We start from the raw sequence: 17,390 nt of genomic DNA, 5'->3' as shown, positions 1-17,390 counted from the left end.
TTACATCTGCCCAAGCATTCTACTTATAAATAAAACTTAGTTATTGAATCAACATTTTCACTTTTGTGTGCATGTGTTGGATCCTAACCAAGATGACCTTGCTCCTAGAACAGCTGGATAAATCTTAAGGAATATGTAGTAAGTAAAAGATGCATAACAGAAACAACTTCGTATGAGAACAGTTTGACCTAGTTGTAAAATGATTCATCCGACTCATAGTCCTACAAAGCTATTAACATTTATGCACAACATTTATGGTAGATCAATTTTTCTGTAAGAAGCTAATGAATTTATAAACAGTTCCTGTAGGAGTATAGAGCATAAATAAAAGTAGAAGCTATATTCACTCTTTATTCTCATTGTATTTCTTACTCCGATGGTTTGATATTTACATCTAGCTTGATCAAAATTCTGCACTTATGAATCCAAAACTAGAGAGCCGTTACGTTTTTTCCATCTTTTTAAGATAACTTATTTTTAATCATGTTATAAATAAATTTGCTTGTGACTCTTCTGGTGTTTGGGTTGAAGTAAATGTTCGTTTCAGAGCAGCCTTTGTACATATCACTGGTAAACCTTTGTACTTCAGGGAAGACACGCTGAAGTCAGCACATGTGTTCACGTATGCTGATCATTGTGACATAACCTAGAGAAGTAGTATCCAAAGGAAGAAGTGAAAAAGCTAATTTCCTCAATTACTATAAATATTCCATTCTAAACTGAAGGGACTTTTAAGGCATAACTTGATAATATTTAAGAAAACCATTTTTCTTTTTCCTTGGGTAGGTGTTTCCAATATACACAATTTTCCTAGCCAACAAATGTTTTATATAACTAATTGAAAGACTAGGAGCATATTTTTCTCATATGCCAGCTCTACAAAGTGTATTGATTTCTAGTTGTTTTTTTTTTATAAACTACAAAAACGTATGTGAAGGTGATGAAAGTGAACAATAGTGAACAAGAAGTAAGATATTTGTTATTTTATTTCTGATCTATTCAGTATCTGATAAAAATACCTATTGAGAACCAAGAAGGATCTTCAAAGCACTGCCAGAATTCCTTTTTTCAGAAGCCTTAGGTTTTAGTCAGCTGGGGGTTTATTGTGAATTATAGTAACACTTTATCTCTTCTTTCATCACTCTGTCAGCACTCCTGGAAGCAGTATGTGTTCTGGGAAAAGCGTAAGAAGAAGAAATAAATAAATTAGGCAACTCAGACCTGCTTAGAAATATGAGCATTCACCATTTGTAGAGAAGCCAGAAAACTGTTCTATTCCCAAATAAAGTTTAATTAATAGGAAAGAATGATTGTAGTCTACTTGATAACTCAAAGGAGGAATGCAAGACTTTTTATTTCATCCCAGATCTCCTGTAACTAAAGACTATTACTCTCCTCTTTTAGTTTTAAGATTTGTATTGTCTTGCTGTCAGTAGCCATCTGCAATGAGCATTCTTGACATGCAGAGTAGCAGGTAAAAATGTTTAGCTGTACTTTAGCTATTCCAGTGTCTTGTAGATGTTTATGCTGATTATTCTAACCTCCTAAGGATGTAAATACCACTGACACTCAGAAGCAAGAACTGCTTTATTTGAGACTTTGAAAGCTTTTGGTACATCAGTGCTTGAGCCACATATGCAGTATCTACAGCTTTCACATCTGTTACTTGGCATGTCTTTTTTTCAAATGTCGCTGGGGTACGTGGCTATGCGTAGGCTTCTGGTATTTTAATCCAAATGGAATAACAGCTTTTAAGATGGGCATGTCCAAACTGTGTCTTTGGCCCCTGACAAAGTTTGTTACCACCAAAGAGTACATCAAGTAACTTCTTTGCTATTTTGGGGACTTTTTGCATAGTTTTCTTTATTGATGCTCTCTTTTGGGGTTGAAATAGTGAGAAAGCAACTCTGGAGAATGAGGACCTGTTGAGTCATATCCCAACTGGACAGTCCCTTGTATCCCCGCAGAGATGTTGCTGCAGATCAGAAGTGTTTTAAGAGGCAACCTAAGGAGAAAAAGACAGAGGTTTATCTTTCATGCATAGTGAACACATGATGATGATACAGCTACTTTGTTCACTCAGGAGAAGAGGACTGCTTGAATGGCTTTATTAATAAATAAGTTATTAATATGGGCTGGAGGGATAAGCAAACAAAGCTTGAGTATGTACTCCCTCAAAATTCCTGTAAGTTGAGACCAATAAATAGGTGAAAATGCTGTCTGCCATTAGGGCAGACTGTTCTTATTACCTGATGAAGTTTTGGTAGGGAAGGCAACCACCTGCATGCTGCTCTTGTGCCCAGGGGAAGATCTTATCAGTGTATATAAATACTTGAAAGGAAGGTGCAAAGAGGACCGAGCCAGGTTCTTTTTGGCAGTGGGCACAAACAAGAGGTGGTTCTGTGGGAACTTCAGGAAGCACTTCTGTGCACTGCAGGCTGCACACTGGCACAGGTTGCGCAGAGGCTGTGGACTCTTCTCTTGGGAGATCTCCAAAAGCCACCTGGACACGACCCTGAGCACCCTGCTCTGGATGACCAAGATGGGGGTGGGGTTGGGCCACATGGACCCAGAGGACCCTGCCAACCTCAGACATTGGGGATTTTCTGTACAGTCGATTTATGCTCCTTGACAGCAATAACAGCAATGAACACTAGTGTATAAAGGGAGGCACAGCCATTGTATTTTCCTTCTGGAAAATGTCTGAAGACCCTGAATGTCTGGAAAATGTCTGGAGATGCTCTCCACAGAGGCCAGGTAATAGGGCACTAGCATGGAAGACTTTTCTACTGTTTCATGCTTCTTCCTGTATCCTGAAGAGAAGACTCAAACACAAGGCAGGGCAGGATAATGTGTCTGCAGGGACAGTGGCATGGCAGGCTGTGATAGGCACATCCTGCTGTGTGAGAACAGCACAGAAGAGGAGAAATAACTAGCATTTTAATATATAGACTCCATCCATCGGAAGAGATGCTGGAGTACAGGGTGGTACTAATTTCCTTCATGAGTGTTGCCTACTTGAGACAGATAGAGAGACCTGCTTTCCTTGGAGTATAAGGTTAGCACCGTCTGACTCAAGTTATGAGTCTAAATGGTTGTCTGGATTTCATAAAACCACCCATTTTGTGCTATTTTGTGACAACTATAATTATGAAATACACAGGAAAGAAAAATACTGGTGGTATTATTTCTATTTTACTTAAGACAGTAGGAAGAGACTGAACACTGTAAGTCCTGCATTCCCAACAGTGTGAGAAAACTCTCCACTGTCTAAGCATCTGACAGCACTGCTTGAGTTCCATCCAGTCACGTCACGTCTTCCTTAATTTGTTCTCGGTGCATTCTCCTTCAGTCTTCATTCTTTTGGGAGTAAGTTGGAGACTTTAGTCTATTTGATGACCCTTGCTCTATCCATACCTCAGTTGTGTGCAATTCGTCCTCCTTAAATGCTGTAGCAGCCTGCGATTGCATCCTCAGCAATTTTTTATTTATCTTTGTGGAGGAGGATGAGATTCTTCTATGTTGCTTGGATAACTTTACTTCAAATTTGTCTGAACTCCTTCACTTGTCTGCTCATGATGCTCAAGTGCCAAGGAAGGCTGTCATGACTATGAATGTTTATTTCCAGGGTCTGCTCTAACTTCAGATTCAGACTGACACAGAGCCGGACATGTAGCAGAGCTCTGAAAGCAAGTGTGAGTAGAGCAGTTATGTAAATAATTGCCATACAATGATTAAGTATCTCAGGAAGACAAATGGGACAACATGGGTAAGTCCAAAAAGTAAGTAGAAAACTAGATATCTAATCAAATTGACAAATTTGACAACGTCATGAAGATTTTAGTAAAAACAATGGAAAGATATAGACAAACTTACAGAGAAAGAGCTAGAAGTATGCAAAAATTTTTCACTGTACCCAGCAGGAGTGGAATCATCAGGAGCCAAAAGCAGAACTAATGAGCACAGTGAGGAATAGATTAGTTTTCAACACCCATAAAAAGGAGAAGTTTAGCACAGAAGGAAAATTTTTATCACATTACTTGAGTGGAAAATTTCTGTACCTAAAATTCCAGGAGAAAGTGAAGTAATCAACATGCAAATTGAAACAACTGATGAAAGCACTTCATAATATGATCTACGTGATTGAATGGCTCTCATCAAAGTCCAACAGATTTTTTCCACAGTCTTTTGATGTTTTCCTACCAAGTTTTATTTTCAGAGTCTGATTATAATTTTATTGCCCTGAAGGCTTCCTCTTTTGTTTGAATATTGTTGTGCTCAAGAATCCGTATCTCAGGAAAAGTTGTTTTATTGTGAGAATGGCACTTGAGATATGATAAAGCAAGTGTTCAGGGGGTGGATCCTTACTGGAAATTTTCTCTGATGTAACTGAACTTCCTGGGATATCACCAAAAAACTGAGAGGAACCAGAGTAGCTGAAACCCCTTGATTTTATGAATATTTTTATAGGTTACAGGAATCATAGATTATAGGCCTCTAGATATTAAACGAACTAATAATGTATATAATATTCTAGATTCTGACTATGCTAATCCCAATAAATTACCTCTGTGTTATAAGTCGGTGTGATTTTTATCTGTGTTTTACAGAATGAGCTTTCAGAACTGCAAAGCAAATGCTATATTGGACTTATACATCAAATGCCAGTTAGCTAGGCATTTTAAAGAGTGGATGGAGAATTTTTATTATTCAGAGGGTTATCAGCTAAATTGTCAAAGAGTCAAACACACTGAGACTAGAGTGTAACCTCTCCTGTGTACCACAAACCGTATGTGGAAAAGTAACGTTCTTCACAAAACAATCAACAGAAATGCTTTGCAGCTTTGTTTGGATAACAGATGTCCTTGTTTTTCCCATGACTCTATTACCCTTCACAATTCCATCTCCTCCCTGATATCATTAATGACTGGGTCCAGACTTGCCTTGATTTTCCTGGACTATTTTCAAGAAGTAATTTTGTTTTATATTATTCCTTCCTGACCTATTTCTTCTGCATTGTATACTCTTCTGTATTTTTAATTAAACTTGCTTGGGGCTAATGATTTTTGTTTTTAAATATGAGAGTGATGAGTCTGTGGTTTTCCTAGGCTGCTGCTGATTTATTCAAAGAACAAGACGGTGGGGTTTTCAGAAAGTTTTTGTTTTTAGAAGGTTACAAAACTGAGTCATGACAGACACCTGAAAACCATACTGTGATATCTGACTTTAAAAAAAAAATAATTCTGAAAGTCCCTGCCACAAACTGTGTTTTAAGAATCCATTTTATTTTTTTTTTTTAAGCCATCTTAACAACTTTACCTAAAGAAGTAAGTTTAAATACCAGCAAAATGCTTACTGTGTTTATCTGGGAGCACATGAGGTTTATACTTCTTTCTGGATACTGTTAGCGTACTGCAGAATGATGGCCTTGCGTGGGGACACCAACGCAGGCAATATTCAACATTCTTGACTGCTACACTGATTCTCTCCTTCATGATTTATAAGTGAAACATGTGATTAGAAGTTTTGTGGGATTGGAAGAGGCATCAAGGTGATCATGCTAGCTGTGATACTTTTTCAAAACAGTGAAACTGTCCCTTCTCACAGTTGCCTCCCAGTATTTCTTGGTTTCAGCTTTGCCATGTGGTGCTCAGAAACTGGTGTATTATGGTGAGTAGTGTTTTCCCTAACTTTTCCTGCGTTTCCACTGTGTAAATGCCTCTGTGGTGCAGGCCTCAGGGTAGTATTTTCAGTTGATGGGACAGAAGAGCAACAGTCGGAGAACAAATGCCTTTCTGTAGGAGTAGCATGTAAACAAAGTTTATGCAGCTGCTCCCAGCTATAAGTGGCATTTCTGGAAAAGAACATAGAGGTTTAAATATTATACTTGCATAGCAGTTATAAAACCCAAACTAACTCAGCGAAGCATGCTGTTTGCAGAGAAGAAAATTTCACTTCACTATGTTAGCATAGAGCAGAACACACCCACAGGCTGCCATATTCAGCTTAGCCTGGATACCATGTCATTTTTGTCTGCTTTCTCTTTTGAGGTTGCATACATACTCAATACATCATAGTGAGGATCTTGAACACAAGCACTCTATGGTAACTGCAAAGAAGCAGCATGTCCAAACAGCTCCATCTCTAGCTGCTGCATTCCTACCACAGCTATTTCTTCAGCTTCGGGGATGAGCTTCCTTCTGCTCCTCTGGAGCCCTGTGTACTGTGGAATTGTTGCTGCAGTGTGAGAAGGAACACAAAATTGAAACAAACAGGCTGCTGGCCTGATCTGCAGCTTGGTAACCAACCATACAAACTATTGAATTCCTTCTTTCTCTCATTCCATGAATAGCTTCCTTTAGGTCCACTGTCAGACTACTGAATATGATACAATATTTTGTGCTGTGATGCTGGAAACTAGGTAAATGCTGCAGTTTGTATTGGCATGTCAAATGTGCCAACACAGAACAAATCTTTTGCAAGCCAATGACCATGTTACAGAGCAGCTTCTATTTCAGATGACACCCGATGACATTTGTCTATGCTTGCTGAATGTTCAAGGAGAACAAACAGTGGATGTGAACACAGTGAGGAGGTGGATGGTGTGTTTCAGCAGTGGTGACAGTGACACAAAAGACAAGCCACATTCCAGATGGCCACGCACAGCTGTCGTACCATGAAATGAAGAATGTCTCAATCGGCTCATCTGTGTGAATCTGCAAATGGTGATGACTGTATTGAGAAATAGTGTTTTATAACTGAGAATTTGCTCTAAAAAATAGTGTTACTGTGGTATTTGTATGTGCTGTAGTTTCCACGGAACTAAATGAAAGACATTATTTTTGTCAATTAAAAATACAATTATTTTTACCTTTACAATTAAATGTACAATTAAATTACAATTAAAAAAATATATATATATTTATACCACAAAATAGAAGCAATAAGAACTAAATTACATTTCATTTTTAAGATTTTATTTCCATATTTGCACAACATTAAAATGTGGGTTCTTTTCACCTTATTATTAAATAGCAACAGTCATAAGTAGTAAATAAGTAAATAATAAGCATATTTACAAGAACGTGAGCTTTTTCCCCATTGCCACACTGTTCCATGCATGTCATGCACAAACAGAATACATGCTGAAATAATATGCAGTGCAGACCACTAACAACTTAGATAATAACTTAGTTTCCCAAGGTTTTTCATCAGCACTCACTCGCACTGATTGAGAGACAATTAAGGAAAGTAAAAACAAACAAGTGTCAGGTATGGATATGTTGTCATTTCTTGAAATTTGGATAGGAGAAAGATTTTTCATTGAGTCAGAAGTGCTTGTCTAAAGTGAAATGTGCTAAGATGTGTCATCTTTTAATGATATAAGGTTGGAACAATGAAGTGAGTATCAAAGATGAGGATGAATCAGAGAAATATGTAGAATCCCTGGTTCATTTTACTGAAGAAGTCTTGGCAGCCTTGGCAAACCTGATAAATTCAGCCAGAGTAACATCCATTTCTGACAATAAATGAAAGAAAAAATTACTCAAAAATTACTGCTTCATTGGTTTTGATATTAAAACATCTGAATCTAAAAATATAGCAACTTTGGGTAAACACTGTTAGAAGTGCAACCATAGAAGAACTTCTGTGTAAACACAGAAGTTTTGGCATCTGCACAAAACTCTGTGAACCTCACAGAGGTGACATAGACAGTAAATATTTTATTTCCTTTGCCATGGAAAAGTCAGAGTTTGCTTAGAGCTTTGTCCAGTCACCAGATCATTGTGAGTGGTGCTGCTGCACAGCTGGCCACTTCCCAGCCTGCAAAGGTGAACAAAAGCCTTCCCCAGGGGCAAACCTCTCCTAACTTTTTGAGTATTTTTTTCCTATCTAAAACCTCCCGTTGACGTCTCTGCACTGATGCTATGCTGTATTAAGTCAAATGACTACATGGAAAAAGTTAATATCCTTAAATATATTGTCACCTCGATCAGGTGCGACATCAACTGAAAAATAAAGAAAGAATACCACAGATTTGTGACTACATTTACTTATTATCATGGTAAAGGTATTATGCCTGTATCAATACCATTCCTCTAAGAAAGAGGACTTACTTGACATCAGTGAATTTAGTTAAACAGGGTATATTTACAGAGAGGATAAATTTTCCAATGGAAGTTTTATTTGAATTTCTCTTTGGATAAAAAATCACAGATATAAAATTGAAAAATCCTATTTTTTAAAATGTATCAGATTATCTTGCTCAATATTTCACAAATGCTGTACCAGTGAGAAACAAAAAAAATCTCTGTTCATTTTCAGTAAGACTATTGTGACATTCAAATCTTCCCCATGGTCCTGGTCAGCCAAAGAGGTGTGTTCTGTAAAGCATAAACAACATATGGATTTCTCCACTGTGATGTGTTTATTTTGGCAAAAAAGTACAGGGTGGTATGGTCCTGGCATATGTAATTGCCTTACAGCTACAAACTGTATTTTGCTGGGGATGATCTAGACTGCATATTCATTGTCTGTGAGTATGAGAATTAGGTGGTACTGTAATGGTGAATGTTTAAACAGAGATGCAGTTGAAAGCTGTCTGTGTAGCTGCAAGGTTAAAACGTTCTGTGCTCTACCCACTTTGTATCTGGCACACCTCGGGTGGGTAAGTGTACTTTTGGCATATCTCTGTAAGCTCTGGGTTACAAAGAAGGGCTGGGAACAAGTCCAGTTTTCAGTTCTAAACAGATATGCTCAAATATTGCTCAACCTTCTCTTCAGTGACATAGCCCTGAATATTTGTTGTGGTAGTCAGGAATAACCATCTTGGTGGACGTTTGTCATTCCACTGGCCACGCCATGGTGAGTCCCCTTCTCCACAGCCCTGTTCACGCAGCTGTGATTCCCCTCCATATACACGCATCAGTTGTCCACTCTCAGGCAGTTCCTTTTACGCAAGAGCCTGACTGAGCACTGCCGATACATGTTCTCAGTACGGGGATCAGAATATTTATGCAATGAGGAAACAGAAGAGAAAGTGAATCACATTTGTACAGCGGATGATTTAGTTGTTCCGCAGAGAGGGTCTGTGACATCCGTTATTCAGAGGATTTCATTAGGAATGTGGAATGGCTGGGAAATAATAATTCATGTATATAATAAAGGTGTTCAGAGCATAAGGAGAAAAGATAAGAAATGCTCAGCTCTGCAGTCAAAGATAACAGGACAAAAAAAGTAAATTCTTTCCATCATTAATGCAGTGATACTGTTGTTAAAGTCTGATTGTGGCTGAAAATTCATTATCATACTTCTGAAGAAAGATGGAGAAGAATGGTTATATAGAGCTCTTTTGTCCACTGCCGTGGTATTGTCTTGGAAGAATTTAGATTGTCCACAGACATATTTCTCACCTTGTCCTGTCTTGGTAAGATATTCTATCTTATATTTCTGAAATACAAATCAGGGATCTTTCTGTAGTCTTACACATAGAAAAGATACATAGGAATGACCCAAACTCCACATGTACTTTTAAAGAAAAAACTGTTTCAAGAGCCATACTGGGATATTCCACAGTGTAATTTTTTTTCCTTCATGTGAAGTAGCTTAACAATCAGTTTTGTATCTCCACAGTTGTATTAACCAGTTCCTCAAGGAATTCCTGCTGTCAGGCAGATCTCCTGACACATGGTAGAAAATAATCAGCAAAGAACACTGTTCAGAATCCTGTCTGAATTCCTGGACTGGTTCTGAAACACAGAAAAGGATAGTTCTTTCTGAAAGAAGCTGTAGAAGAATGTCAATTGCTTCCTACAGTGTTCACTGTGGATATTAAATATAAGGCAAGGAAGACAGAGTGGAGGAGAATTTGGCATGAAGCAAAGGAATATTGAAGGAAAGCAGAATGCGCAGTCAGGAGAGAGAAGTGTTATTACCACATGTTGTGGAAAAGGCTGCAGAAACAAATCTGCATACAAATTCAGAATAGAATATTGTGAATATCCAGTAAGAACTAATATATTTAGCACTGCAAGGAGATAAAAGGGCAAATGAAAACTGAACCACAGCTATCTCATTTGGAGCACAGGAAAATAAACTTGCACCTACGTTTGCACCTACATTTGTCTGGTTATGCATATCCTCTTATGCAAACAACTAAAATTTTACATAATTGCTTTTGAGTGTTGTTCTGGAATAACACCTTAAAAACAGAAGAGCAGTGTGGTAGGCATTGCTGTGTCTTCCAAGCAGTAGATTCCATTTTCCATGGAGTTTTATCTGTTCCTCCAGTGCTGTCACTATTAATAATTTATTTTATGAACTAGACATGCTATTCTGGTTAGAGTTTGTTTTGTCTTCTCTGGAACCTGTAGCCTGTGCTTTGCCAATCCTACGCATAAAAAAAGAAGATACCTATCCCACTGGCACACTGTACATTTTTCAAAGTATTGCTAACTACTTTTCTTTCATTTGATTACCCTTATGCTAATAAGCCTGATACAACTAAAAAAAGATGTAGAAAATAATGTCTCTCAATTGTCAAAACATATGCAACACTTTATACAGAGAGGAAATTTGCTGTGGTTTTTTTTGTGTGTATGTTTGTTGTTTTTTTTTTTAATTTGTTTTTTAACGATGGAGAAGATGTGATAGCAGATGAAGCCCAAACTGCGGACTAGGAAATGGTTAGATGAAATGATATGGTGCCACTGCTATGCTGAACTGCTCAGCTGATAGAGATGAGTTGTTCAGATTCAAGGACATTTTGATATGGATTTTGTATTGCTCCTGGGCTACCATTTTTTTGCCTTATCTTTGGGTGATAGTCTGCATCAGCTCAGGCAGTCACAGCTTCAGAGATTGCTCACAGCATTACTGCGTGCCAACATTCTGACCTAACCTGCCTGGAACCATCTATAGTTTTTACTGTCATAGTCTCCATCCTTATGATTCTGTAAATAGGAGTATAAATTTGCATATTAAAAGCAGACTCGTATTCCTTTGAGAAGCCAGATTGCACCTTCCCAGAAGAAAAAGTCCCATTAGAGACAGTCAGGAAAAAGAAACTCCATTTCTCCTTACCTTTCCACGGAGTGTTTCAAAGCACTCTTCAATCTCCGCAATTTGCAAGTCTGTACTTTTTCTGTATTCTATTCACTTCTTGACCACTTTCTCAGTAACTTTGTACAATGTGAATAATCAGACTTTGATTTTTTGGTAAGGGGTCATGTGATTTCCATCTGAAGCAGTCAGTAGAATCAAATTGTACCAAATCTTAGAAGAAGTACAGCAGGCAATATATGACTACATCTCACACTAACCACAGTTCTTGCTGGATATTTTAATCACGATGATGCTTTTTTTGGAGCAAGATTTTTTTGAATCTTCCACAGTCCTTATTGGCTCTAAAAGTAAAAACAGAAAAGATATACCACATCAGCATTTATACTAATTTAACTTGTAATGTGAAGAAAGGTTAAAGATTAATGAGAAGCGTGGGAGCCATATTTCTTTGCACAATGTCATAACAGAGCTTTCAAGGCTTTTTTTCCTCTGGGAATGTCTTTTACGATCTAATTGCATGTTATGATCTGCCCAGGTAAGAAATTCAACACGTACATCAGTAAGACTGGCCTTGGCCACATGTTCTGCCATAAAATCTTGTTATGGAGAGATATACTGGAAATGCTGGGAGCTGCCTGATTGCCTTGTAAATGATTTTTGGCAGGAGCTCAGATGTAAGCAAAGATTAGGTTTGTGACCATTTGAGGAACCTGAACATCCACAAGTCTGTGGGTCCCAGTGAAATGTATTCCAGAGTCCTGAGGGAATTAGATGATGTAGTTGCCAAGCCACTATCAACAGTATTTGAAGAGTCATGGCAATCAGGTGAAGTCCCTGATGACTGGAAAAAAGGAACATCTCTACTATGAGGACAGACTGAAAGAGCTGGGGCTTTTTATGCTAGAGAAGGGAATTATTCGAGGAAACCTGATAGGAGCTACAGGAAAGAAGGGTTCAGACTCCATAGCAAGGCTGTGGAGATAGAATGAGGGGAAATGGTTTCAAGCTCAAAGAGGGTAAATTTAGGTTGGATATAAGGAAAAAGTCTTTTATAGTGAGAATGATGAGGCACTGGAACAGGTTGCCAGAGATATGGTCGCTGTCCTGTCCCTGGAGACTTTCAAGACCAGGTGGATCAGAACCTAGGCAACCTGATCTAGCTGTGGATGTCCCTGTTCTTTGCAGGGGAGCTGGACTGGATGCCTTTGAAGATCCCTTCCAACTTGAAGGATTCTATGATTCTGTTTTGCTGCTGTTTTTTTTTTTTTTTTTAAGTAAAAAAATGGGCAATGGTGTAGGAATTTTTATTCGAAGTTGACATGCATAATTACTAAATATAGTACAAAGAGGTACTTTGGTGGATGTATAGTTCCCTTTTTGAGAACTTATGTTGAGAACCCATCCAAGTCCTGTTTGTTCTGTAGATCAGCTCCTTCAAAAACATAAAAGCAGTTAGCATGCACATGGATGTCAGAAAGGAAAGGGGACAGAGATTGTCTGCATCTACTTCATTACATTTATCAGATCTTATTTTGAATCTATTCCTAGCTTTGTTGAGCAGTCTGGATTTGCCAGACATTCACATTTTATCAGTCCTAAATTGAAAAAAACTACTTAGTTGCCAATCCCATGACATCAGAGCAATCTAGTTTAAGAAAAAACCTTCATTCCCACAGCGAGAAATGTCTTGAATACAGTTCCTGAAAAGAAAGCAAAATTCAGTTAATCCTATAGATGTGAACTTAATTTCAGTTTGTTTCTTTGGAAAGGAATTCTTTCTTTGCAGAATTCTGGTGCTCAGGGACTGAGTAGCTCTTGGTGTCTGAGTGACTGAGGACTGGGAGAGCTGAAGTTTAGCTGTCCATCTGAGTTCTCATGGTATTCCAAGTCAGCAAGGCCCAAATTTCCATGTTTACAAATAAATATGATGCATTTGGAAATTCCCAGCACTACATTCTTATTCAGACAGAGATTAGACTCTGGCATAGTCTAACTCATAGTAAAAGGCATAGTTTCCATTTTATTTGTGGCTGAACAATGATGAAGATTCAAGTTTGGTGAGACTTCTGTCATACTGAGTTGGGGTACATGGAATTAGGATGTTTGATGCCTTTAGGAGCACAACTATTTACAAGGCTTATGTATAGATAAATATGCTTTTGATATATTATCTGATTTCTTTTTGTTGTAGATTGAAGAAGTATTGAAACTGTTCTCTTGACACCAATATGCAACTGTCCCAACAATAGTAAGATAATTAGTACTATATCAGGGAATAGCTGCATTGATAAATTGAATTAAGAATATAGTTCACGAAATGGAGAACTAAAACAAATAAATAAAAAAGCTCAAAAACATTTAATGTATTTTCTGATGAAAGGAAACTGGTACAAAAATAAGTAAAATCTAGCTTGAACATCTGCACAAGGTTGTCTAATCTATCAGAAAAGTTTTCTGTCACAAAGGTCATTGTGAGCTTAATAGGAATAGGAATAGTGTCCTAAACCTAACACACTTCACATGCAGTACTTAATTAAATATAAGCAAGTCAAATTACATCTTCTGTTGTGGAGACGTGTTAGATATAATATAGTCAATCTGTTGCGTGATAGCTCCATAAGAAAGAAATTGTTATATAGAGGTAAGACTAGAATATAGATCTGGTGCTTAAGTATACTCTTAATTTGACCCAAAAAATACACATCAAATATAGCTGAATCAAATAAGTATATTTAAAAGTTACAGTATGACAACTTTCTGCAATCGATGTAGTAGTTTTAATCATTGCAAACACTAAAAATAGCATTCAGACTGAAGAAACTACAGGTGTAATCATGAGACTAAATAGCAAATAATTTGTTCCATTGGTGGCTCTAGCAAGTGGTGAAGTTGAAATTTATCTTTTTAACTTTCTAGAAAGTAGAAGTAATTTTATACTGATATAAGAAAACTGCAAAATATATTGTGGTAAATGTCCTTTACACATGGTGAGTTCTGTCAATTTTATGAGAGTTGAGAAAAGGGCAGAAATAAATAAAAATTGAGAAAAGAGGCAATAGTAAAAAAGGCAGTGTAGAAATCAATTCCTACCAAGGTTTGATATTTAAAAGATGCCTTCTACCTTGTTCCCCAAAGAAGTTCCCATTTACCAAAGGTAGGGGATCAACAATAACTATGTGCAGATTCCATTGGGAACATAAAAGAATAGGTATGGATTACAAACCAAAAGAATTGGAGCACCTGGTGTTGAAGATTTCAAGATCTTTGGGACAAAACATAAATAAGGCCAGAAAAAAAGACGTCTAGAGTAAATACTTGAGCATTACTTTTCCTAGTGGCAGGTAAGTAATCACAGAATATATTTAATTGGCTTGGCTGAAAGACAATAGCTTTTCTCTGCCAAGAAAATTACTATCACATTTGGGTATTGGTACAATTTTGGAAAACGATTCTGTCCTGAGGACTTTGCTCAGTGTGATACTCTCCTATCATACTTTTGAGAGGACTTAAACTTCTTTGTTTGCTCATTCTACTATTTTTAATGAAGTGAGTTCTCTGAGACTGAATGAAATCTATGAAAGGCTTGATTCTTAGCCTCTTAAAATATCCCACTTGCTGTAAATTTTAGTAATGATTATCTATACAAATTGCTCAAAAAGAATGTTTATGCAATTGCTTAGGGCAGGAAATCCAGAAAACACACATGGAAGGCATAAACCCAGCAGGGGTATTCAGAGGAAGTCAACAGATCATCAACAGATAATCAAGCACAGATGATGTATGTCACTTGCTCCAAAAGTGATGCTATTTATTTTCATGGAAACTCTGACAGATACAAAGAATAAATAATACTATTCAATACAGAAAATTCTCAGCTACAAAACACTATTTGTCAAGACAGTTACCATTAGCTATGCATTTTTGTCGGCAGTGAACAAAAGCCTGCATGCCACACTCATAAATATCTGCACCTGCAGAAGTGAGCCACTGCTATTGTATGAAATGCACCACTCACCACCTCACTGTTCTCACATCCACTCTTTGGTATCCATAAATGTTCAGAAAGTGTCAGCAAATGTCAGTGGGTACCATTTTTTCCATGTGGAGGAATTCAGTGACACACCAATTCTTCTTACACACTTCCATGCCAGATGCCATTTTGTCAGACTGCACCTTTGCTGCCATCTGTCACACAGCAACATGTGGTGGGGTACTGGTGGGAAGATTCAACATCTACTGCTGTACCACCAACATCAGCCTCTGACGTCATGGGCCAACATAAAAACAAATGGAAAGCATTACTTCCAGAGCAGCTATCATATATTTGCATATTAAACTATGTTCTGATGTAAATGGATTCAGGTATTACTTACTCTGACTGGAGATGCACTAATAAAGATGTAGGATCCGCCTATCAGTTTTTCAAAGAAATGTAACCAATCAGTATCTCAGTTTTTCAGATAGATTTGCTGTCCTCCTATATGTATACAGTCTGCTATTCTATGAGTTACAAGCTCAGGTGATTAAATATATAGCAGAAAGTAGTAGGAAGGTCATAATGAAACATTGCCACTAGTTGTTTTTAGGATAGTGGATGCTCCAGAAAGAAAAAAAACTAATCACAAATGACCTCATCACTTGTAGTAAATTGTTTTAAAGGTTACGTACCGTTCAATTAACTATTTACTTCAGAGTTGAAGGTATCCTAAGGTAAAAACTAGGTTGCTATGCATCTTTATTGCATTCCAGGGCGAGGCAGAACAAGAAAACTTGCTGTTCTTGGATTCACTACATCACTCCCTGGGACTTAAATCCTACTGGGGAGTCGTTTTAAAGGAAGAAAAAAAATGTTTCAGTCTTGTCTGTACCATCTACTGCAAATAATCCTCTGTGGGATTTACTGGTGAATGCTATTTAGCATGGGCCAAAATTCTACCAGCAGCTATCACAGGATGAATCATCACGAATTATCACCTCTTATTCCCTGATCCTCTCTTGTTTAGTAATATACACGTAGCTTGCTATTTGGGGCAACCTGCGGTAAGCCCTCCTTACCATAAAAAAACAAAAGACCAGAGAAATAAGAATGCCACTGCCATCTTTTCTCATCTGTTTTCTACTTTGCTCTGTGATATCTCAAGGTGACAGAGACCCACTGCAATCTTGAAGTTTGGATGTCAGTGTTCTTATGAAGAATGAAATAGCAAAATTGTCTCCCTTCAAGTCTAGGAGTTTTCAGATGCTCCAGTAAAAGAGAGCCTTTAAACTTTCTCTTGCTCTGGAACAGAGATTATGTAGCAAAAATAAATAAAGTTAAGTAAGCAAGCAGTTGAACCTCCTGGTTCTGAAAATGTTATCAGAGAGTAAAAGTGTTAACAAGAAAAAAAGACCCCTGAGGCTGTTTGCACACATCTATGATACAAAACTTCCTATACTTCTTTGACACGGTCCTGTGGAAAAATTCTCATCTTTATCCCTAGGTTTTGTTCCTTCAGTAAAGGTTGCTACAGTCTTAAATGCCATAGCGAGGTCAATTAGACAAAGCAACAAGGGCCATTGATTCCTCAGCGTTAACATATGGTTCTCTCTTTTTCTTAAATGTTAGGTAGCTCTCAAGTGATTATAGAAGGCAGCTGAAGGGAGTGGACTTTAAAGGTCACATTCAAAGTCAGTGTAATGTAATTAAATGAACTACTCTGAAACGTGTTTTAAAATCTCATTAACCACATTTATATCTGTCACAGGAAAGTTTACCCAGATAACAACTGGAAACACGTTGTAGTAAGGTCAAAGTCTTCTTATGAGTGCATGCAAAAGGACTTTTTTTTTTTTTTTTCCCTATATCGCTATGGGGAATGAAGTGATCTCAGAGTTATTCTAGTTTGTCTGTATGAACAGAAGTATTACACCTTTTAAATTTAGTAAAAACTCTATAGAAAGGGAAAACTGCATTATATCCCCATTTCACCTCACAGCAGTCATGGTATCTATGAGGCTGGTTGCAGATGCTCCAACCTACTACATAGTTTCGTGGCTGAAGTTGGAGAGTTAGGCACTCAGTGTGGCCTGGAACACGAGGAAATATTTTTCTATATTTTAAATTATTTTTTAATAATCTTGGCTCATGTACCATGTAGCTTCGTTAGCTAATTTTTTCATGAATCATTAGAAGACAACACATATCACTCTATGGTTCCTGCAGTGTATCTGGTTTAGTCTGATTTACTGTATTTTCTGTATGTTAATGGACTGTTTTAACTTGCGTCTTGGTTAAGCTGCAAACACTGCAGGAAATTTCATATTCTCTGATTTCTCCAGATTGTGCC

At 37.5% G+C, this 17,390-nt stretch overlaps 1 long non-coding RNA gene across 1 annotated transcript; it reads right to left on the bottom strand.

Moving 5' to 3' along the window:
• Positions 1–7,608: 7,608 nt before the first annotated feature.
• On the bottom strand, positions 7,609–15,311 carry LOC128074497 (uncharacterized). Its single transcript, XR_008203213.1, has 3 exons — positions 15,080–15,311; positions 11,083–11,405; positions 7,609–9,749 (listed from the first exon to the last, which is right to left on the bottom strand). It is a non-coding gene; the product is annotated as an uncharacterized LOC128074497 (long non-coding RNA).
• Positions 15,312–17,390: the final 2,079 nt, after the last annotated feature.

Source organism: Tympanuchus pallidicinctus, unplaced genomic scaffold (genome assembly GCF_026119805.1).
Source record: "Tympanuchus pallidicinctus isolate F22 unplaced genomic scaffold, pur_lepc_1.0 scaffold9, whole genome shotgun sequence".
Classification (NCBI taxonomy): domain Eukaryota; kingdom Metazoa; phylum Chordata; class Aves; order Galliformes; family Phasianidae; genus Tympanuchus; species Tympanuchus pallidicinctus.
Note: the sequence above shows the minus strand (reverse complement) of the source record. Positions and strands in the feature narration are given on the sequence as shown.